Source organism: Colletes latitarsis, chromosome 11, assembly GCF_051014445.1.
Source record: "Colletes latitarsis isolate SP2378_abdomen chromosome 11, iyColLati1, whole genome shotgun sequence".
Taxonomy (NCBI): Eukaryota; Metazoa; Arthropoda; class Insecta; order Hymenoptera; family Colletidae; genus Colletes; species Colletes latitarsis.
The window spans coordinates 21,450,252-21,476,060 of record NC_135144.1 but is presented as its reverse complement, the minus strand read 5'-3'; the positions used below and the strand labels follow the sequence as shown (position 1 = coordinate 21,476,060).

At 38.1% G+C, this 25,809-nt stretch overlaps 1 protein-coding gene across 16 annotated transcripts in view; it reads right to left on the bottom strand.

The window, feature by feature from the left end:
- Nrm (neuromusculin) overlaps positions 1-25,809 on the bottom strand; it is a 457,462-nt gene that overhangs the window by 276,080 nt on the left and 155,573 nt on the right. The gene's annotated exons all lie outside the window — the stretch shown is intronic.

Sequence of the window (25,809 nt, the reverse complement as noted above, 5' to 3'; positions counted from 1 at the left end):
CGTATAAGATTGATGTTTTGGTCTCTTTTCGCCTGTTTTCGCTCGAAACGACAGGAATATTTCCTGCTATCTACATAACTCTGATCGTACAAATGTTTCTCACTGCTCGACATTAAGTTTGAAGATGTTTGGACGCGTACCAATTGATACGTTTCAGCGAGTTGCGATAAAGTTCGGTTATGCGTCTCGGTGTTAGTTTCCCTAACAAGGAAGCAGGGAGCTGGGATTCCAGGAAGTCGATTTGCAAAATAATAGGAGAGTCGTTCCCATTGTCACGGCTTCATCATACGCGCTATATAGCCGCCCAAAAATCTCAGAGTATAACGACTGGAAGACAATAAGACTGAGGCAGAGACGCGAGGGTCTTTGAAGTTCTCGCCTGCTTAATTTGCACTGCAAATTTGCATACTGTACTGCGTTACTTCCGAAAGGATGGACGCACAATGGCTACCCAAAAATGAGCCACTGCCGCACATAGTGAAATTTATTTAAATAAATAGAGTAAAATTTATTTCATTACTGTGCCCAACGAACTGCATAAAATAAACAGTACCTTTTATACTACTGTATGTTTAAGGTTAATTTTCAAAATGCTTTTCTTTTGTATTACAAGAGACGCAAATATAACGAAAAGTATTTTTGACTTTCTGGTGTTTCTATTCGGTTAGAATGCAATTTGTATATTTTTAAATAATTCTGTGGACCAGTTAGCGGTTATCGGTTAATAAACTACAGCGAAGAGGTTCTTAGGAACAACGAGGCGAGCCAATATCGGTGTAACGAAACTCCGGTCCATACGTGGAAAAAGGTTCGTTTGATATTTGGCGAGATTGGCATGCATCGAGGAAAAATAGCCAGAGCATTGGCACAGGAGAAAGCCATTTCCCATCGTGACAATACCGGATCACACACATCGCTGGAAATTAGATGGAAGTTACCAGAATAGAGGATTTTTTGCGCCACCTTTCCGTATTCCCTAGACCTTGCATTTTCATATTATCATGCATAGTTTCGAAAGTGAGAAAAAATACAGAAACTCGAAGAACCCCAAGATATAACCTTTTTCGCAGAGAAGTATGCAATTTTTTATGCAGAAATTTACGAAACTGGTCGAATTCTAGATAAACACTGAAAGTGGCATCGAACATTAGAGTAGACAAGGAATAAACTTGTGTTATATGATCGTTCACTTTCCACCCAGAATTTTTCGAGTATTCGAGTGATCCTTGGTGAACGTGCAAGTATTTCACCGTATCAAGAAGAAATTCAATCAAGGATAACAAGCGATTTTTATCTGGAGCCCGGCTAGGATCGTTTCCGCCCGCAGCTGTGCGATCTGGCGGGCTGCTCGCACTAAATAAACACAAACAGTGGCGCGGGATCTCCAATCGTAGCAAAAGTTTTACAGCGAACGCGGGAATACCAACGATTTAATGTAAACAATATTCTGTAACGAGTATCTTTACAAGGAATAATGAGAAGAAACTAACGGTTCGCGGATATTCCGGATCTCTAAATTACTCGATGGTGTTTGCAGAACATTTTATTTTTTCATTTCCAAAGAATAATATTTTACTACAAACGAAAAACTCCATAATGGAGTACCACACGTTTGTGGCGTCGCCTCCCATGCTCGCCACCAGAGGGACCACGCTCTCACAAGCGCTCGACTAACTTCCCAATCTTCCAGTCGTTTAAGACAGCGACTGCTAGAAAACCTTACTGACGAGTCCACTAGCAGACGAAACGCGCCCTTTTCTAGCTTCCTAGGAGTCTAATCGTGTAGCAATAGCTCCTTCGTAATCCCTCTCCTAAGATGGCCACCAGGTCGTCTTCAGGAAAACTTAACTTCGTTAGCACTGGCAGAGGGGTGGTAATGTGGCCTCACAAGCTACTAGAAAGCCTTATTGACGAGAGTCCACTAGCAGACCCGGACAAAACGCGCCCTTTTCTAGCCTCCTAGGAGTCTAATCGTATAGCAATAGCTCCTTCGTTATCCCTCTCCTAAGGTGGCCTTTCGTTCCCTCAATCGCTCGTCCTGACTAAATTTACCTGTCGAGGCCATCGTCTCCAGGAGAACTTAACTTCGTTAGCACTGGCAGAGGGGGGTAATGTGGCCTCACAAGCTACTAGAAAGCCTTATTGACGAGAGTCCACTAGCAGACCCGGGCAAAACACGCCCTTTTCTAGCCTCCTAGGAGTCTAATCGTATAGCAATAGCTCCTTCGTTATCCCTCTCCTAAGGTGGCCTTTCGTTCCCTCAATCGCTCGTCCTGACTAAATTTACCTGTCGAGGCCGTCGTCTCCAGGAGAACTTAACTTCGTTAGCACTGGCAGAGGAGGGTAATGTGGCCTCACAAGCTACTAGAAAGCCTTATTGACGAGAGACCACTAGCAGACCCGGACAAAACGCGCCCTTTTCTAGCCTCCTAGGAGTCTAATCGTATAGCAATAGCTCCTTCGTTATCCCTCTCCTAAGGTGGTCTTTCGTTCCCTCAATCGCTCGTCCTGACTAAATTTACCTGTCGAGGCCATCGTCTCCAGGAGAACTTAACTTCGTTAGCACTGGCAGAGGGAGGTGATGTGACCTCACAAGCTACTAGAAAGCCTTATTGACGAGAGTCCACTAGCAGACCCGGACAAAACGCGCCCTTTTCTAGCTTCCTAGGAGTCTAATCGTATAGCAATAGCTCCTTCGTTATCCCTCTCCTAAGGTGGTCTTTCGTTCCCTCAATCGCTCGTCCTGACTAAATTTACCTGTCGAGGCCATCGTCTCCAGGAGAACTTAACTTCGTTAGCACTGGCAGAGGGAGGTGATGTGGCCTCACAAGCTACTAGAAAGCCTTATTGACGAGAGTCCACTAGCAGGCTCAGACGAAACGCGCCCCCTCCTTTCCTTTTCAGTCCTACGAATTTCCCGAGATCCTATCCGCAAACTAAAGCACACATTGGCGTACTCAAAGAAAATTAACCATGAATCGATGACGAAACGTTCAACACGCTAGAGTTACGAATTTCGTAGGTTTGCGATTTCATGTTTAAATGGTTGGGCAGGTTCGAGTTTTCAGTGGAATGGTTAAAATGGCGAAGGTACGGTCCGGATATCCGGATCGTCTAAGACTGTCTCCAACAACAATCTCCGTAGACACGCGGGTGCATTTTCCCCGAGCTTACTTACCTCTGTCTTCCTATCCCTTGCGATAACAGAACGGCGTTCGGCTAGAATGCTGATAGCTATTGCGGTTCGAACTCGCGAAGATTAGTTCCGGAATTGGAAATTCTGCATGGTCCTCGGCGCATCGAGCGCGCCCCGCGGGGAAGATACACCCCTGTACATCCGACAACGGACGAATCCAGATGCGTTGGCCAGAAACTCGTGACGTTGAATTTAAACGAACTTCTTCGTCGGTGCCCCCCCCCCCCTTACTCCGCCCGATGAAACTTTCGGGGAACCCCGTCCGCACGGACAGCGTTTATCTTTATTTAATCGCGGTCTCGACGTCGATACGTTCCAAACACCGGAAGTTTCGGGATTAGTTAAAATTTACGAACTGTTAAAAACTTGGAAACACGGCTTTTTAAAGAATTTTTTATGCAAGTTTCTTCTCAACCCCTTCCCGGGGGCTGAGAAAGTTGTTGGGAAACGTCGGTGTTTCGATGTTCCTAGATTCTACGCCATTGCTCTGGGAGGCGGAGGTTTCTGTATCAAAGAACGTATAATATAAAGTTCTGTTTAACCCCTTTTTGAAATTTTTAAGATATTATTGTGGAAATGTTAAAATGTTATTAGTATTTCAATGTTCCTAGATCCTACGCCATTGCTTTCAAAGAGCACAGCTTTCTATATTAAAGAACGTATAATATCTTGTTTACCCCTTCAGAAGATGTGGTAAGAAACTTTTTTGGGAGACATTGAAATGCTATCAGTGTTTGGATGTTCCTAGATTCTACGCCATTGCTTTCAAAGAGCACAGCTTTTTATATTAAAGAATGTACAATATAAAGTTCTGTTTAACCCCTTTTCAAAATGTATTAAGATATTATTGTGGAAATGTTAAAATGTTATTAGTATTTCAATGTTCTTAGATCCTACGCCATTGCTTTCAAAGAGCACAGCTTTCTATATTAAAGAACGTATAATATCTTGTTTACCCCTTCAGAAGATGTATTAAAAAACTTTTTGGGAGACATTGTAATGCTATCAGTGTTTGGATGTTCCTAGATTCTACGCCATTGCTTTCGAAGGGCAGAGTTTTTTATATTAAAGAATATACAATATTCTGTTTAACCCCTTTTCAAAATGTATTAAGATATTATTGTGGAAATGTTAAAATGTTATCAGTATTTCAATGTTCCTAGATCCTACGCCATTGCTTTCAAAGAGCACAGCTTTCTATATTAAAGAACGTATAATATCTTGTTTACCCCTTCATAAAATGTGTTAAGAAACTTTTTTGGGAGACATTGTAATTCTATCAGTGTTTGAATGTTCCTAGATTCTACGCCATTGCTTTCGAAAGGCAGAGTTTTTTATATTAAAGAATATACAATATTCTGTTTAACCCCTTTTCAAAATGTCTTAAGATAGTATTGTGGAAATGTTAAAATGTTATTAGTATTTCAATGTTCCTAGATCCTACGCCATTGCTTTCAAAGAGCACAGCTTTCTATATTAAAGAACGTATAATATCTTGTTTACCCCTTCATAAAATGTATTAAAAAACTTTTTTGGGAGACATTGTAATTCTATCAGTGTTTAAATGTTCCTAAATCCTACGCCATTGCTTTCAAAGAGCACAGCTTTTTATATTAAAGAACGTATAATATAAATATCTTGTTTAACCCTTCAGGAAGCGTTTTAAGAAATTTTTTGGGAAACATCAAAACGCTATCGGTATTTCAATGTTCCTAGATCCTACGCCATTGCTTTGAAAAAGCACAGCTTTCTATATTAAAGAACGTATAATATAAATATCTTATTTAACCCTTCAGAAGATGTGGTAAGAAACTTTTTGGGGAGACATTGAAATGCTATTAGTGTTTCAATGTTCCTAAATCCTACGCCATTGCTTTCAAAGAGCACAGCTTTTTATATTAAAGAACGTATAATATAAATATCTTGTTTAACCCTTCAGGAAGCGTTTTAAGAAATTTTTGGGGAAACATCGAAACGCTATCGGTATTTCAATGTTCCTAGATCCTACGCCATTGCTTTGAAAAAGCACAGCTTTCTATATCAAAGAACGTACGATATAAATATCTTGTTTAACCCTTCAGGAAACGTTTTAAGAAATTTTTTAAGAAACATCGAAACGCTATCGGTATTTCGATGTTCCTAAATCCTACGCCATTGCTATCGGAGGCACGACTTGCTTCTCGACGAAGTCTTTCTCCCGAAAAACGTGAGCACCGAGCTAAACAGGCTTGCTGTACATGATATACTATAAGGGTCGTTCCACGCGAAATCGGACACATTTTGGAGTAAGTTTTCAAATCATGTACAACCACGGATATGTTATAGTCCTCGGCGATGTTCAAACGTGTCTGAAAGGATTTTTCAAAATTTTATAAATTGTCGAAGTCACAGACGTGTGAAGTTGGGTGCTATTTTTTTTTTTAAATATACAAACACACTCTTTGTGTCCAAAACTCCTTTGAGATACGTTTAAACATCCCTAAGAACTACAGCATATTCAAAATTGAACACGATTTGAAAAGTTACTCCGAAAAGTGTTCGATTTTACGTGGAACGAATTTAAGTTAAAAAACAATTCTTATTTCACAGAATACATTTTCGTGAATTTATATTAATTATATATGGCAGGCTTGCGAGATTTTATCCTTCCTTGCGAAATGTAAATTTTAATTAGTAAATAAATCTCAAGATTTCAATGCTACATTCAATTCACGATGAACGTTCATAATTGCCGCAAGAAACTATAATTTCAACGAAACGTTTTACTATTCGAGGATAGTAAAACAGTACATTTAGTCGAGTTTTGTCGTCGCCATTGATTCAATGCCACACCCTCGCGAGAAAGGTATTCGACCGGAAGAGATACCGACGCTTTAATGCCTTTCTGACGTCCATTTTCTCCGACTTGCGCTTGCATTATTTATTTTATTAATTTAAACGATAGTTATATTGTACGATAGGGGTTTAAATTGTTGCCTCGATTATATTCAATCTTATCCCTTTAATTGAAAATGACGAGTCTCAAATTTACTACGCTCGCTAATATATTTAAAATGTTACGTACCATATTTGAAAAATTTAATAAAAATTTAACTACGTTCATTTCTTTTGTAACAATTTTTCAGTGCTGTGATAAATCAAACAGAACAAGCACACTCGCTTGAAAAGAAATCGTAAGAAAAGGGGTTAAGCGTTTCACATTAAAATGGCAAGATATAACAAAGTATTGAAAATATAAGAATACGTTACCATTACGTTCGACAAAACAAAAAAATCAATTGAATTTATATTCGAAAAATCAAATTTACGTTACAAGTTACGCGGTTTCCCGCCCATTACGCCCAGGTATCGTAATAGTTTTACAACTTAGCTGCAATTCAAAATTCAAAACGTCTTGATGGTCCCACTAAACGCATAAAAGTAGTTTACGAGGGTGTAAACCCGGTTGGTTTTTATCAGTACGGCAACGTTTTCGCCGAGGATTGTCGTATAAAATCCATTTCTCATCCCCAGTTGTTAAATGCTTTAGGAAAGGTTCGCTTTTATTGCTCGCGAGCAGAAGTATGCATGCTGTTATACGATCAACGATGTTCCCTGTCTCCGTAAGTTGATGCGAAATCCATACTACCAGCTACGCGACACCGCCACCATTTCGGATGAAATTTTATGAATTATTGATGCCGTGTTTAAAATTTCGAAACACCCCCCTCCCCCCCCCTCTCTCTCTCTTCCCCCCGAAACCCGATAAAATTTCATTTTCCCCTCGAGATGTGAATCGTATTGTCGCTACCGATCCGCGCTTGTAAGGGGGTGGCGAAAAACAAAAAAAAAATTCACGTAAGAAATATTTCTTGCGTGGGGTAAATTTCACCCGTAAATCGACGCGTTCCCCGAACGATGTCAGCTTTTCGAAATGATTCTGACCGCTGCTAAACGGGGTCGAATAAGCTCTGCAATTGGAAATTTCTGAGAATCGCTGATACGAAGTTGGCTGTCGAAAGGAAAATATTCAGACTTCGAGACGAAATTAAATTTCTTGCAATTGAAAATTCTCTGCAATTGGAAATTTAAATTTCAAGCTAGAGACTGGAAGTTTCCAAGAATTGCTGACAAATTGACGAACACAATTTTCCTGTTTTCGTTGCGAACAAACAGTTTTTATTTATGCAAAGGATCCTCGACTCCGAGGGTATGTTTTATTCGTCTGCAAATGAAAGAGACACCTGGTAAATATTTTTCCGACGACTCTCCGTGAAAATGAAGGTGTCGCGCTTAAGCGACGTTGCTCGTTAGTATGTAGCGCGAATCTAAGAAATATTATGCAAAGGGGAGGCAGAGCACGAGCTGGAACGTAATACGATAGCACACTTTGATTGAAGATCTCGCGATGTCACGAGCATTCCACGTGCATCCTTTATACGAGGACGTTCGTTGTCATCGGATCCAATAGATATTCATGGGAAGTCAGACACGATGCCTGTCGCTACGTGCAATCAATATCTATCAGATGATATTTTATAGGTTCACCCTCCTCGCGCGTAATTACAAAATCCCGAACGAAATTCTCGCTTAAGATAATTACTTTCCCCACCTTTCACGAATCAAGCATTTAATTCTCGCTTAAAAATATTAGTTTCAACGTCCATCGGAAATCACATTTTCGGTTAAATATTGTTAGAATCAGCCGGGATCAGAGACAGTCTTATTAAAAATAACGCAAACTTGTAGTTAAATATTGCACCGTTTATTATTAAAGATGCACGTGTCGAGATTTGATACAGAGAAAAAGAAAAGATGGTAAAAATAGAATAGAAAGAGGACGCGCGGACTGTCGAGTGTACGCGGTGAATTTAAAATATAGAATTTATTTTTAATTTCTGAAAAATAATTTCCGAATTTTAGAAGAAATTTGGAGTCTTTCAAGACCGATTCTTACTAAACGAATTATTTTTACAGCGAGCGAGCTTTTCCGGCATTTCTGTTCGAAGAACAGATCCCCCGCAGGGTTTTGATCGGCCATTTAAATTCGGTGCGTCGCGGTTCGTAGTTCTCGAGAGCGAACACCTCATAGCGGCGGGCTGTTTAACGTTATTTTCCGAATGCTCGTGGAAAACGAGGATGTCTGGGAACACGACGACGACTCGGCCCCCGGAAAGATTCCGAGATCGCTATTTGTCTAGAAATCACCTTACACCGCGTGTACCCGCGAAACGTAGTATCCCTGGCGCAGCCTTCGTGTAAACCCTGGAATTGCGCTATCATAGAGGGAGTCCAAGTATTCCCCGAGCCAGAATTTCGATCCACTAACGGAATTCCCTCCGAAATGTTTGCCGTAAGAACGTTCCAACGGATCTAACGACGCCGAGTTTATGCCGCATGAGAATAGGACTTTAAACCGTACGATGTCTGCGTTTCCATCGTTCCGCGGATAGGAAACCGACTGATTCGCTCGAGTCTACTCATTGCACACTTATTTTGCATTATTGCACGGATCGCATTACACCAGACGATTCTACACGGTGCGTTGGAACGTTCATAACTTGCCACTCAAGCAGAGACGTCTCCGCCGAAAATCGGTAAACTTCCAAGCTTGATATCTCGAAAACTAATAAAAATCGGGTAAATAAATTGCAGGTTAATGGATTCGTCTTGAAATATACTATCGCATGATCCAAAAAAAAAATATACAGGGTGTTCGGCCACCCCTGGGAAAAATTTTAATGGGGGATTCTAGAGGCCAAAATAAGACGAAAATCAAGAATACCAATTTGTTAATGGAGGCTTCATTAAAAAGTTATTAACAATTAAATTCAAAAATTTCAAATCGTTCTGGAAAAATTATTTTCGACTGTGGGGGTCAATTACAATCATTTTTGGTAAATAGACATACCCCCGAAATCCTACCCACTTTCGAGAAAAAAAATCGAGTAGTTGCTGACATTTTTCGACGAAAAAACAATTTTTCAAATCATTCTGGAAAAATTATATTTGGTTGCAGAGGTCAATTACAATCATTTTTGGTCATTACACATACCCCCGAAATCCTACGCACTTTCGAGAAAAAAATTCTTTTCCGAAAATATAATGTCTGACCATACCATCGATATGTTTCACTGAATTTTCATGCGAATCTTTAAAACATCATAACTTCTGAACGGATTGGACGATTTTAATGTTTAAAAAAGCAAACTACGCGTATTTTGATGGAAAATATGTCGAAATCGCAAAAATATTCGAAAAGTTGGTCCTTGACACCACAAAATGAGAAAAACCCCATAAAAATGGTCCAATTTTCAAATAGCCATAACTCCTACAATAGTGAATATATTTCAATGAAACTTTTTTCTGAAGTAGAGCTCATGGGTACCTACAAAAAAGTATTAGGCAACTTTTCTGTAGAGCGTTAAACAAAATTATTAAAAATAAAAAACGAAGTTTTAAAAGAAATCGACAGGGGGTAGGTGCCTAAATTTTTCGGCGAAAAAAAAAATTTTTAATTAATTCTGAAAAAATTATTTTCGGTTGTAGGGGTCAATTACAATCATTTTTGGTGAATAGACATACCCCCAAAATCCTGCGCATTTTTGAGAAAAAAATTCAGTACTGGTGAAACTTTAAACGTTAATAACTTTTTAACGAAGCTTCTATCAACAAATTGTTATTCTTGATTTTCGTCTTACTTCGGCTTCTAGAACCCCCCATTAAAATTTTTCCCAAGTGTGGCCGAACACCCTGTATAGTTCCACTTAAAAAACGAAACTTCACCATCGTATCTTTTACATTAATAATATAAACGAAATTTTCGTTTACGCCAAAATAAAGATCCTATTTTATCCTGCAATTTTCATGTAAACAATTTTTTCGTATCAACGATAGTTATTGAAATATCGCGACTGTAACACTTTAGCTGGGACACCCTATATAGGGTGTTCAGCCACCCCTAGGAAAAATTTTAATGGGGGATTCTAGAGGCCAAAACAAGACGAAAATCAAGAATACTAATTTGTTGATGGAGGCTTCGTTAAAAAGTTATTAACATTTAAAATTTCACACCTTCTTGAATTTTTTTCTCGAAAATGGGTAGGATTTCGGGGGTATGTCTAATGACCAAAAATGATTGTAATTGACCCCCGCAAATGAAAATAATTTTTCCAGAACGATTTGAAATTTTCCAATTTTGTCAAAAATTTCACACCTTCTCGAATTTTTTTCTCGAAAATGGGTAGGATTTCGGGGGTATGTCCAATGACCAAAAATGATTGTAATTGAGCCCCGAAAATGAAAATAATTTTTCCAGAACGATTTGAAATTTTCCAATTTTGTCAAAAATTTCACACTTTCTCGAATTTTTTTCTCGAAAATGGATAGGATTTCGAGGATATGTCCAATGACCAAAAATGATTGTAATTGAGCCCCGAAAATGAAAATAATTTTTCCCAAACGATTTGAAATTTTCCAATTTTGTCAAAAATTTCACACCTTCTCGAATTTTTTTCTCGAAAATGGGTAGGATTTCGAGGATATGTCTATTGACCAAAAATGATTGTAATTGACCCTCGTAACCGAAAATAATTTTTCCAGAACGATTTGGAATTTTTCAATTTTCAGGGTAACAGACAGTTATGGTCAGACATTATATTCTCAGTAATGAATTTTTTTCTAGAAAATGCGTAGGATTTCGAGGGTATATCCAATGACCAAAAATGATTGTAATTGACCCCCGTAACCGAAAATAATTTTTCCAGAACGGTTTGGAATTTTTTAATAACTTTTCAATGAAGCCTCAGTCAAGAAATTTACATTCTTGATTTTCGTCTTATTTTGGCCTCTAGAATCCCCCATTAAACTTGACTTGAATTTTACCGCGAAAATTTTTTATATTTGTCGGATATTCGTATTTGAAATAAGGAATGTGACAAATAAAACTTTGAAGAGGGTTTTGTTCGTTGGATGAGTTTTCTTTTGTTTACAATCGAAAGAAGATTACGTACCTTCGGTGGTCTGATTTGGAGGTAAGAATATTATTTCGCGAATAGTAAACGACAGGTTCGGGAGGGCAATTTAATTCAAACAAATTTTTTTCTCACACGATGGCAGCCCAATTTCCGCTATCGGGCGTTCGGAAGTAACGTTTCGCACGCAGCCGTCTAATTGGTTGAGCAGCGACTGCGAAAATGGTCGGTGAAGTTGGGAACTCGTCCGAGTGGCCACTGTAATCTGTTGGAGTTCGATTTCAGACCGAAATCTACTTAAGAGGAGTAGCGTTGGGGGTTTGAGAAGTCTAGAAAGCAACTATTAACGCGTTTAGAGTAGAAAGTTAGATATTAATAGAACAATACCAATCTCTGGCACTTCCACAGACTATCGAATCAATAAATAAATAAAACCAAATATTCCTGTAAATGCAACTTCGGTTTTACTGGTTTCGATGAAAGTTTACGATAAAAAGAAACGAGCATTTTTAAATCGAACGTTCGACGAATTATTTCGAAAATTTCTAGCGATCGATAGTCGCGTATTCTCCAGGAAACGACAGCGTACGGTTCGATTGTTAATTGTTAAATAAGCGGAACGTATCGTTTTGGGTTATCGAATCGACGCATTTAATAAATATTTGTATTTACGCGCCACTGTGCGGGACGCGTAAACTAATATCGATTTAATTCCATGCTTGATCTTGATTACGACGCGTCGCGAGATTGTTTGTTAACGTACGCGTAATTTCCGTTTAAAGCGTAATTGAATTAGAAACGTGTGGCACTTTCGTACCTTCGCGAACGACAATCGATTTTCCCGTGAAACTGGGGCTCACTATTACGAAAAACATTCACTCTATAATTTCGTCGCGCTTTTATAGAGGGTGTACGGCCACCCCTGGGAAAAATTTTAACAGAGGATTCTAGAGGCCAAAATAAGACGAAAATTAAGAATACCAATTTGTTAATGGAGGCTTCGTTAAAAAGTTATAAACAATTAAATTAAAAAATTTCAAATCGTTCTGGAAAAATTATTTTCGGTTGCGGGGGTCAATTACAATCATTTTTGGTCATTAGATATACCCCCGAAATCCTACCCACTTTCGAGAAAAAAATTCAAGTAAGTGCTGAAAGTTTTGGGTGAAAAAAAAGACTTTCGAATTGTCTTGGAAAAATTATTTTCAGTTGCAGGGGTCAATTGCAAGCATTTTTGGTCAACAGACATATCCCCGAAATCCTACTCAGTTTCGAGAAAAAAATTCATTACCGAAAATTTCATGTCTGACCATAGCGTCGATATGTTTCACTGAAATTTCAAGCGTATCTTTAAAACATCATAACTTCTGAACGGATTGGACGATTTTAATGTTTAAAAAAGCAAACTACGCGTATTTTGATGGAGAATATGTACAAATCGCAAAAATATTCCAAAAGTTGGTCCTTGACCCCGCAAAATGAGAAAAACCCCATAAAAATGATCCAATTTTCAAACAGCCATAATTCCTACAATTGTGAATATATTTCAATGAAACTTTTTTCTGAAGTAGAGCTCATGGGTACCTACAGAAAAGTATTAGACAACTTTTCTGTAGGGCGTCAAACAAAATTACTAAAAATGAAAAAGGATTTTTTAAGGAAAATCGACAGAATTTTTCGAGGAAAAAAAAAATTTTTAATTAATTCTGAAAAAATTATTTTCGGTTGCGGGGGTCAGTTACAATAATTTTTGGTGAATAGACATACTCCCGAAATCCTACTCTCTTTCGAGAAAAAAATTCGAGTACGTGGATAAATTTTTCGGCGAAATTAAAAAATTTCAAATCGTTCTAAAAAAATTATTTTTGGTTGTAGGTGTCAATTACAATCATTTTTGGTGAATAGACATGCCCCCGAAATCTTGCGCATTTTCGAGAAAAAAATTCAGTACGGTCAGAACTTTAAACGTTAATAACTGTTTAACAAAGCCTTCATCAACAAATTGGTATTCTTGATTTTCGTCTTATTATGGCCTCTAGAATCCCCCATTAAAATTTTTCCCAGGGATGGCCGAAGACCCTGTATAGGAAATTACCATGTGCATCGTGGCAACTGCTGCGTCGTGTGTATCGTTAACACGTGACATTGAATTAACGATGTGTCTCCTGTTGTAGAGTTACAGTGCATCGTAATTTTCAAACTTAATGTAATTACACAAGCATCGGAGATTTGATCAAAAACAAACTTCTTTTTTAAATACTAAATACTTCGATAGGAAGGATCAAATGAACATTCTACGTTTCGAAAATAATATTTTCATTTCGAACGGTGAAAAGACTCGTAAGGGAAATAACCGTGAATTAGCATATAAAAAGGATTTCCATACTCGAGCTGGATTTCTACGAGTCAAAATGTGTACCGTGAAAAATTCACGCGACACGTTGCGCGTTTATAAATCGAGCAGAAATTAACGCGGAAACCGTGAAATATTTTTGCAGCGAAGAAACGACGTTTTCTGTTTACGCGAGCACTTTCTTGGAACAAAGGGATGAGTTAGGTCTGGGTTACACCCTCCCGGTTGTAAGATAGCTCCTACACGGGTAATAATTAGAAGACAATTACCGAAACATTCGTGCCTGTTGCGTTCGTATAAAGCATATTAATGCACAACAGATCGTTTGTAGGAAACCGACAATTATAGTTGCTCTCGGTGGTCGATTGTAGTCGTTGTGATCACTCTGACGCTCCGTCTCGCGCGAATATCGTTGCCCGTGGAGGATAGGCGGCCATTCTTCGAATTAGGCGCGTTCCACCAGTCGCTAGCATTCACAGAAATCGTCGGACCTTCCAACGGAGACTTCGCGAATTTCGTGATAGATAAATTCTTACTTTGTGGGAAAAAATTCTTAGGTAAAACGTTGCTAATCTCATAGTCGATTAGAAAAAAAAGATAAGAAATTTCAAGCGTGAAATAGTTCGATTCAAGTTCCATTCTCGATAACGCAAAATTGAATTCAAGGAATATGTATATTTTCAAATTTATATTATAGGTATTCATGCACTTTGTGTAGAGGGGAAAGAATTTTTTTTTTTATATTTTCAACACGTTAATTACAAAGATGTCAACATTTGTTCGAATTACTTGAATTTATTCTTTTACAATATTCCAAATTAAAGTCATTTACAAGTATCAGGGTTTTTTCATATTGCAACACGTGTCAACTTTATACAGGGTGTTCGGCCACCCCTGGGAAATTCTAGAGGCCAAAATAAGACGAAAATCAGGAGTATCTATTTGTTGATTGAGGCTTCGTTAAAAAGTTATTTAAAAATTAAATTAAAAGATTTCAAATCGTTCTGGAAAAATTATTTTCGGTTGCAGGGGTCGATTACAATTATTTTTGGTCAATAGACATACCCCCGAAATTCTACGCATGTTCCAGAAAAAAATTCATTACTGAAAATATGTCTGACCATAACTGTCTGTCACCCTGAAAATTAAAAAGTTTCAAATCATACTGGAAAAATTATTTTCGGTTGCAGGGGTCGTTCACAATCATTTGTGGTCAATAGACGTACCCCTGAAATCCTACACAGTTTCGAGAAAAAAATTCGAGAAGGTGTGAAATTTTTCAACGAAATTAAAAAATTTCAAATCGTTCTAAAAAAATTATTTTTAATTGCAGGGGTCAATTACAATCATTTTTGGTCAATAGACATATTCCTGAAATCCTACGCACTTTCGAGAGAAAAATTCAGAAAGGTGGGAAATTTTTCAACGAAATTAAAAAATTTCAAATCGTTCTACAAAAATTATTTTCAGTTGCAGGGGTCAATTACAATCAGTTTTGGTGAATACACATACCCCCAAAATCCTACGTACTTTCGAGAAAAAAATTCTTTACTGAAAACATACCCTGAGGCCGGAAATGATTCTATAACTTTTTAACGAAGCCTCAATCAACAAATTAGTATTCTTGATTTTCGCCTTATTTTAACCTCTAGAATCTCCCATTAAAATTTTTCCCAAGTGTGACCAATCACTCTGTATAAGATCGAAATTCCGATGCTGTATAAGACTCTTAACCAGACGAGAGTAAAATAAATTCCAATAAATTCACATAATTTGAACAAACGTTGATATCTTTACCTATATTGACTTCCAATTACACCAAAAAGAAAATTGTGAATTTTTTTAAATGAAAACGACGGAGAAACGCGTGAAGATAGAAATCCGTGGGCAGTTATTTCGCGAGCTCGTTTCGAGGAAGTGATTTCCGAGTTTCGCGAGTTCCCGGCGACGCGGAATCGCGACGGTTCGAGCGTCTCGAAAGTTCGGAGGCATAAAATTACTCGCGAATCGCGCACGACCGTCGAAAATGCTCCGGGATCAAAGGGAAAACTTTGGAAGAAAATCCCGAGGCGGGACTGAAGGAGAGGCTCAGGCGAGGGCCCGCCGCGATTAACGTCGCCAGGAAAATAGTTGGTCGTGCGGAAATCGCAATCAGTTGAATCGCTGGCCACGTATCCCATAATCAAACCGGTATCGCCAATTTGACCGATCAAGCATATGATTGCGCGCGCTGCAATCACGATCACCTGTCATACGATGGAAACGAGTAAACAGAGAAATGCCCGAGTTGTCCGGTGTTGATCATAATGCTGGAGACCCGTTTCACCCCCGATACGATTACGCGATGAAATACGACCGCGGAAAGAACGCCCTGTCGTTGGATCGAATCGCGATTTCGGCTCTAGGATTGATCTATAAGCGTCGAGATTCGTGCAACGCTGATACACGAAATCAACAGATTTATATCGTCTTCGAACTTATCAAGCGTTGGTATCCCTTGTTCGTAGTCTGATAGAATGATTGAATAATGAAATTAATTTCTTCAACTCTCCTCGCCACGAAGGGTTGAAAAATTACTTTTTCGTTACTGTATTCATCAAGAGGAATTTTCCATTTGGATATTTCATTTGTAATGCAGTATTTCCGGTTCTGATATCCTCTACGAGAGTAAAGAAATAAGTAGATGGAATTGATAGTTAAATCTTGAATTTTCATCGACACTAAGGGTCACAAAATTAATTATTCTATCATCACTGTATTCACCAAAAGGAATTTTCCATTTCTAGTGTACCATTTTCGATTCTAACAACCCTTACGAGATCATATATACAATCAGATGGAATTGATAATAAAATCTTGAATTCTCCCCAACACTAAGGGCCACAAAATAAATTATTCTATCATCACTGTATTCACAAAAAGGAATTTTCCATTTGTAATGTACCATTTTCGATTCTAACAACCCTTACGAGATCATATATACAATCAGATGGAATTGATAATAAAATCTTGAATTCTCCCCAACACTTAGGGCCACAAAATAAATTATTCTATCATCACTATATTCACCAAAAGGAATTTCCCATTTCTAATGTACCATTTTCGATTCTAACAACCCTTACGAGATCATATATACAATCAGATGGAATTGATAATAAAATCTTGAATTCTCCCCAACACTAAGGGCCACAAAATAAATTATTCTATCATCACTATATTCACCAAAAGGAATTTTCCATTTCTAATGTACCATTTCTGATTCTGACAACCCTTACTAAAGCACAGAAACAATCAGATGGAATTGATAATAAAATCTTGAATTCTCCCCAACACTAAGGGTCACAAAATAAATTATTCTATCATCACTGTATTCACCAAAAGGAATTTTCCATTTCTAATGTACCATTTTCGATTCTAACAACCCTTACGAGATCATATATACAATCAGATGGAATTGATAATAAAATCTTGAATTCTCCCCAACACTAAGGGTCACAAAATAAATTATTATCATCACTATATTCACCGAAAGGAATTTTCCATTTGTAATGTACCATTTTCGATTCTAACAACCCTTACGAGATCATATATACAATCAGATGGAATTGATAATAAAATCTTGAATTCTCCCCAACACTAAGGGTCACAAAATAAATTATTCTATCATCACTGTATTCACCAAAAGGAATTTTCCATTTGTAATGTACCATTTCTGATTCTGAGCGCCCTTACTAAAGCACAGAAACAATCGGATGGAATTGATAATAAAATCTTGAATTCTCCCCAACACTAAGGGCCACAAAATTAATTATTCTATCATCACTATATTCACCAAAAGGAATTTTCCATTTGTAATGTACCATTTCTGATTCTGACAGCCCTTACTAAAGCACAAAAACAATCAGATGGAATTGATAATAAAATCTTGAATTCTCCCCAACACTAAGGGTCACAAAATAAATTATTCTATCATCACTGTATTCACCAAAAGGAATTTTCCATTTGTAATGTATCATTTCTGATTCTGGCAACCCTTACTAAAGCACAGAAACAATCAGATGGAATTGATAATAAAATCTTGAATTCTCCCCAACACTAAGGGCCACAAAATAAATTATTCTATCATCACTATATTCACCGAAAGGAATTTTCCATTTGTAATGTACCATTTCTGATTCTGACAACCCTTACTAAAGCACAGAAACAATCAGATGGAATTGATAATAAAATCTTGAATTCTCCCCAACACTAAGGGCCACAAAATAAATTATTCTATCATCACTATATTCACCAAAAGGAATTTTCCATTTGTAATGTACCATTTCTGATTCTGACAACCCTTACTAAAGCACAGAAACAATCAGATGGAATTGATAATAAAATCTTGAATTTTCCTCGACACTAAGGGTCACAAAATTAACTATTCTATCATCACTATATTCACCAAAAGGAATTTTCCATTTCTAATGTAGCATTTTCGATTCTAACAACCCTTACGAGATCATATATACAATCAGATGGAATTGATAATAAAATCTTGAATTCTCCCCAACACTAAGGGCCACAAAATAAATTATTCTATCATCACTATATTCACCAAAAGGAATTTTCCATTTGTAATGTACCATTTCTGATTCTGAGCGCCCTTACTAAAGCACAGAAACAATCAGATGGAATTGATAATAAAATCTTGAATTCTTCCCAACACTAAGGGCCACAAAATAAATTATTCTATCATCACTATATTCACCGAAAGGAATTTTCCATTTCTAATGTACCATTTCTGATTCTGACAACCCTTACTAAAGCACAGAAACAATCAGATGGAATTGATAATAAAATCTTGAATTCTCCCCAACACTAAGGGTCACAAAATAAATTATTCTATCATCACTATATTCACCGAAAGGAATTCTCCACTTAAATATTCCGTTCCTAATGTACCATTCTCGATGCATAGAACGTTTGTTAATTCCGATGGGAGATCGATCGAAAGGAAGAAAATTGTTTCCTCAAAACGAGGCGCAGAGTTTATCCGAGTTTCCAATTATCCTTAGCCGGCGCGGGAACATTCTTACGGGTTCAAAGGGAGAAAGGCTGCGTGGGCGGCCTTTGAAAATGCGCAAGAAAATGATTACCCCCGAGAACTCGAAAATAAATGAAAGAACACGAATGAGTGGAACGAGTGTCGCATTAAGCGGAAAGCAACCGTGATAAAGTAGCGCAAACAATGTTTAACTGGATGAAAGCATTAGAACGATGATCTCTTTCGACGCGGCTACGTCCCTATCAAACTTCGGTTTTCCATTATTCGTTGTTTTACGATGAGCAATTCAACCATTCACGCGCTTACTCTGTTTATAACATTCATTTTACACGTTTCTACGATTTTTTCAGGATCAATCTACCCTTCGTTTTTGGCAATTTTTTTTATTCGAAATTTAAGATAAATTAAAAGAATTGCAATCTGCAATTCTGTGACTTAGTCTTAACAGAGTCAGATGTGTTTCTCTTCTATAAAATTCAACCTACTGGAAGCTCGATAATTTTTACCAGTTCGTTTATTAGTCTGTGAAGCGATTTTAAAAATTGAGGCCACAATTCATACACGAAGGTATTTTAGAATTTTCCCTGTGGACTTGGCGTTGAATAGCAACTGTAACCAATTTCTTGGATCGATTTTCCGTCAGCCGGTATTCATAGTAAAATATTTTCAGGATGACCAGAATAGCCGCTCCGTTTCGATAACATAACGTTTTCTAAAGCGTTAATATACTCGCTTCGTTTAACGATTCGATCGAACATGTAGAAACTATTCATTTCTCTTAAGTATACCGTCGTAGAGTTTGAGAAATAATTGCAAAACTTGTCTCGTATTGCTTCGGACGGTGGAAAACATTTATAGGCGCGATGCTGAATAGTTTCGGAAGTTAATGTTTGCTTCTATCGCAAATGTACGTTTGGAAAGTTGCAAATGGGTCGTTTTGGTCGTTCCAGTTCTGCCACTGTTAAAGTACCCTACATTATGGCCCGAAAGTTCAGAGCAGCCTCCGTTCTTTACAAAAATATACTAATATATTGAGTTTGAGCTTGCTTGATGAACGTATCTTTCCTGACGATCGATTATCTAGTTTTAATTTTTATATTCGTGGATGTATTGGAATTAAATTTTCTTTGTTAAATAACAGATATTAAGTATTGAGTTTGATCTTGTTTGACGAAACATTTCTGGCGATCCAGTTGTAATTTTTATACGATTTCTTACGATCGAACTTAACGCGTTCACTGTCCGGTTTCTCAGCGGCGTATCTAATGGCACAGCGATATGACCCATATACGGGCCTTGGACAGTGAACGTGTTAGGCAATCTTTATCAAACAACTGCAAACATGGTACTTCCTAACCAAACGAATAGTATTTCCCAAACGAGAACCCACCATTGGCTGTTAAATATTTCCAGAGAAAAGCTGTTCTGTCAAAAGGTTACGATTAAATTTAACGCGTTCACTGTCCGGTTTCTCAGCGGCGTATCTAATGGCACAGCGATATGACCCATATACGGGCCATGGACAGTGAACGTGTTAGGCAATCTTCATCAAACAACTGCAAACATGGTACTTCCTAACCAAACGAATAGAATTTTCCAATCGAGAACCCACCATTGGCTGTTAAATATTTCCAGAGAAAAGCTGTTCTGTTAAAACGTTACGATCGAACTTAACGCGTTCACTGTCCGGTTTCTCAGCGGCGTATCTAATGGCGCAGCGATATGACCCATATACGAGCCATGGACAGTGAACGTGTTAGGCAATCTTTATCAAACAACTGCAAACATGGTGCCTTCTAACCAAACGAATAGAATTTCCCAAACGAGAATCCACCATTGGATGTTAAATATTTCCAGGGAAAAGCTGTTCTGTCAAAACGTTACGATCGAACTTAACGCGTTCACTGTTCGGTTTCTCAGCGGCGTATCTAATGGCACAGCGATATGACCCATATACGGGCCTTGGACAGTGAACGTGTTAGGCAATCTTTATCAAACAACTGCAAACATGGTACTTTCTAACCAAACGAATAGAATTTTCCAATCGAGAACCCACCATTGGCTGTTAAATATTTCCAGAGAAAAGCTGTTCTGTCAAAACGTTACGATCAAATTTAACGCGTTCACTGTCCGGTTTCTCAGCGGCGTATCTAATGGCACAGCGATATGACCCATATACGGGCCTTGGACAGTGAACGTGTTACACAATCTTTATCAAACAACTGCAAACATGGTACTTCCTAACCAAACGAATAGAATTTTCCAATTAAGAACTCACCATTGGCTGTTAAATATTTCCAGAGAAAAGCTGTTCTGTCAAAACGTTACGATCAAATTTAACGCGTTCACTGTCCGGTTTCTCAGCGGCGTATCTAATGGCGCAGCGATATGACCCATATACGAGCCATGGACAGTGAACGTGTTACACAATCTTTATCAAACAACTGCAAACATGGTACTTTCTAACTAAACAAATACAATTTTCCAATTAAGAACTCACCATTGGCTGTTAAATATTTCCAGAGCTGTCTAGTCAAAACGTTGCTCTGTTAAATATCGAAAAAATTAAAATGGAGTAACGATAAAGTCTTTGCTCGCCAAGAGTGGATTACGACGGCTAATTAAGGATAAATCTTACGACGTCTGTTGGACAACGCGTCCAACGTTAAGCCCCGTTCCCAAGAAGCCCTTTAAGCGGAGCAAACAGAAGATTTAAATTCCAAAGTTAACGCGTTACTACTTGTTGCGAGACTCCTTCGACTCAGGGTCTTCTTTAACTACACGGAGTGACTTCAGCCGGTTTGAGCGCGACGTTAGTTTCAATAAAGAAGTTCGAGTAGACGCTAGGCGTAGGAAGTTCCCTTCTGCCAGACGGATTCCGTCACCTCTGGAAAATGGAACTGGAATAGGACTTTCGTCATACGCGAGACGGCGGGGTAAAAAAGCTTCGCGATATGTTTTGCACAGCTGACGCGGTGGTCGACAAACTTTTCCCATTTATACTTAATTGCGGCGTGCTGCGAGCAGCTCCCAGCGCTCGAAAGTACACGCGTTAAGCGACGTTTTTCGAGCCCTCGGACGGAAAATTAATTTATATTATAATACGTTTATAACATAATTCGATAGTAAGGGAGGTATAAAATTTTCGGAATTTTAATTGATACTATTGCTATTTCTTTCGATATTTTTTAAGGTATAGCAACAATAGACGAGTCGTTTGTTTGTCAAACTAGAGCAGCGTGTTTATTCCGTGGAAATAAATGTCGCGTTCCCATAATTGATTTCATAAAAGGACAACGATCGAGTGAATTTTAAACAGTATTTTTGTAGGGAAATATGTCGCGTTTTAAATAACAGATAATTAATCTTCCAATTAGTTCTCGCTAATTGAAAGTGGAAATATATTGAACGATGTTATATACCAGAATGATAACAAATTATAAATATTTGTGAAGAATTCTGTTTTGCTATTCCTTGCCAGATACAATTTAAAAAAAAAATATCTTTCAATCTTTTTTTCATTAATATTCTAACAAAATACAGTAATTCGACACTCCTTTGCAAACTATAAATTTCTATTCTTGGTTGATCCATGTTACGGTCGATTTAAAGTACGAAAAGAGTCGCCACTTTGTTTTTTCTAACTATGACTTTTAATTGGTAATCAGCGACCTCGAAAACCCCTACCTAAAAATTTTTAGCTAAATCGAAGAACTCTTTCCTATTGTGGCCAGCATTTCAGGATTTGGGACCACTGTGCAACGCTTCGAAACTAAAAAGCGAACAAACACGTATCCCAGTAACCTTTTGTCCCGCAGATATATCCACTTTAAGTTCCTGCATGATTTCACAATGGCTGTTTGAAGTGTAGCCGCCATTGGAAACCGTACAATCGTTGATTTCCCTATAATGGACTGTTGCATGCGTTTGAACACTTCCGGTTGATTTCTAACGGAATCGCATGCACTGATTACGTTCTCTGTTATTGATTGTTTACGTTACGTGAGAGAATGTCCAGCGAAATTATCGATACGGTTTCTTGGCGTTCCGACGGTTCTTACGGGGACGGTTCCAAAGTGCTTAGCGTGATTCGCGCCATAAATTAAACCGACGTTATCTCCGATATAAAACGTCCCGCTGGACTCGAGAGCTCGTTAAAACTATTTTCATATTAAAACTGAACTACCCACCTCCCCCTCCCCGTTTGATTTATAACAACTTTAATTAAACGGCCCGAACGAGTACGTTTTTCTCGATAATTAATACGCGTCTCTTGATATCTCGCTCGATTCGAGTTGTTTTTGAGGTGCTCCGTATCGAAAGGTTATTAATATTATCGTACGATAAGCGTTATTATTTCGATAGCAGGCCGGACGGCGGCGTCGTCTCACCTTCCGCCAGCCAGTTTCATAAATCCAGCAGCGCGGAACGGCGAAAATTTATACTCGGAACGTGGTGCTGGCGCGCGATCAGGATGCGAACCCGTACGCTCGCGTGAGGGGAGGGGGAGGGAGGAAGAGCGAACTCGCCTGCAGATTTGCATAAGTCAGCCGATAGGAAACACTGGCAGATGACGGTTCTATGACACGACTCGTCCCGTAAAGCGGACAGACACAATTTCGAGCAACAACTGCTGCGTAAACGCAAAACTGGGAAAACGACGTTGAACCACGGATTTAATTAGAGACAATGATCTAAGTATTTTTTTTCCACCCTGTATATAGTGTGTTTGGTCACCCATGGGAAAGATTTTAATGGGAGATTCTAGAGGCCAAAGTAAGACGAAAGTCAAGAATGTCAACTTGTTGATTGAGGCTCCGTTAAAAATTAAATTGAAAAATTTTAAATCATTCTGGAAAAATTATTTTCAGTTGCGGGGGTCGATTACAATCATTTTTGGTCAATAGACATACCACCGAAATCCTACGCATTTTCGAGAAAATATTCATTACTGAAAATATAACTGTCCGTTACCCTGAAAATTAAAAAATTTCAAATCGTTCTGGAAAAAATATTTTCAGTTGCAGGGGTCAATTACAATTATTTTTTGTCATTACACATACCCCCGAAATCCTACGCAATTTCGAGAAAAAAATTCAGAAAGGTGTGAAATTTTTCAACAAAATTGAAAAATTTCAAATCGTTCTAAAAAAATTATTTTTGATTGCAGGGGTCGATTACAATCATTTTTGGTCAATAGACATACCACCGAAATCCTACGCATTTACGAGAAAAAAATTCATTACTGAAAATATAACTGTCCGTTACCCTGAAAATTAAAAAATTTCAAATCGTTCTGGAAAAAATATTTTCAGTTGTAGGGATGAATTACAAGCATTTTTGGTCAATAGACATGCCACCGAAATCTTACGCATTTTCGAGAAAAAAATTCAGAAAGGTGTGAAATTTTTCAACAAAATAAAAAAAATTTCAAATCGTTTAAAAAAAATTATTTTCAGCTGCGGGGATCAATTATAATCATTTTTGGTCAATAGACATACCCTCGAAAACCTACTCAGTGTCGAGAAAAAAATTAATTGCTGAAAATATGTCTGACCAGACGTACACCTGTTCCACTGAAATTTTCAGCAAAATTAAAAAATTTCAAATCGTTTTAAAAAAATTATTTTCGGTTACGGGGGTCAATTACAATCATTTTTGGTGGAGAGGCATACCCCCGAAATCCTACGCATTTTCGAGAAAAAAATTCGAAAAAGTGCCTAAATTTTTCGGCAAAAATGAAAAGTTTCAAATCATTCTGCAAAAATTATTTTCGGTTGTGGGGATCACTTACAATCATTTTTGGTGAATACATATACCCCCGAAATCCTACGTACTTTCGAGAAAAAAATTCTTTACCGCAAATATAATGTGTGGCCAAAGATCTGTGATTATATTCCTCGTTTTTGTCACTTCGTATGTAGTTATAGCTCAAATATCCGACATATAAAATTTTAATAGAAGATTTTAGAGTCCAAAATAAAAAGAAAATCAAGAATACCAATTTGTTGATTGAGGCTTCGTTAAAAAGTTATTAACCTTTAAAGTTCCGCCTGTAGTAGTGGTTCTCACTCAGCATTAGAAAGTCTACTTATATCTACTTATATCGACAACCTTTTAGATTTGTGAGTGAGAACCACTAGCAGCTGTTCGCAGATTGTTCTACAGTTGGAACTTTAAAGGTTAATAACTTTTTAAAGAAGCCTCGATCAACAAATTGGTATTCTTGATTTTCGTCCTATTTTGGCCTCTAGAATCATCCACTAAAATGTTTCCCAGGGGTTGGTCGAGCATTCTGTATATACAGACTGTCACTCGAGCACTTGCGAGAGAACTAAAAGCCGTAGTCCTCTAGTGGCAAGCGCGAGAAGTATCGCCACAGATAAAATACTTTATCGTAGATTAAATTTCGATCAATTCCTCCAGCAAAATTAATAACCTATCGAATTCCCCGTACACCAGAAAACAATTCTATTTTAATTCCCTAAAAATCTAGAAAGACTGTCGATAAAAGCGATTCCTTTTTTAAAGAAAAATTACCGTGAACGGAATTCCAGCGACTGTCGCGGACCCGTCCGATAGTTTCGTGATAATTCGATCCCGCGAAAGCAGATAATTTATTACATCAATTATCCGGGCAGCATTTATTACATCAGTACAATTGGTCGACGGTACGCACCGAACGCATCGGTAAACGCGCAACGGAAGCAAACACACCCCGACGCATCGGTCCGGTGCCAGGTTTGCTTTCTCGTTAAATCGAATCCCGCTGCGAGCAAACAAAGGAGCAAATCGAACAGGACACAGATTTCCACGGTGCAAAGAAGCACGAAAATTTCACGCCTCGATTTGAACGGTGTCGAATAATCTCCTACGGCCGCCGCCGCGCTGTGAAATTGATACGCGTAAACGAGTATCGATTCGTGCCAACCGCGATGGAGCTTTCGCGCTAAAGTTTCCCGGCGAGAGAGGAGGTGGCTGCAGAAACACAAACCAGAAATTATTTCCAAACTGAAATACTTCGAACTCGTTAAGGGTGATGAATTTCGTTACGGTTCAGCCGGCGTACGTCACGCCGGAAATTGGGAAACAATGGAAACACATTAGGGGATGACCAGATATGAGTTTAACGCCGTCTCTGATAAGGATGGATTGGCCAACGGTCCGCACAAAAATCTTACTTCGTGCATACGGATTTTAAGCGAATTAATATGTACTATTTAATATTAATTGTTCGTTAAAACGTTTACACGATTCTTAC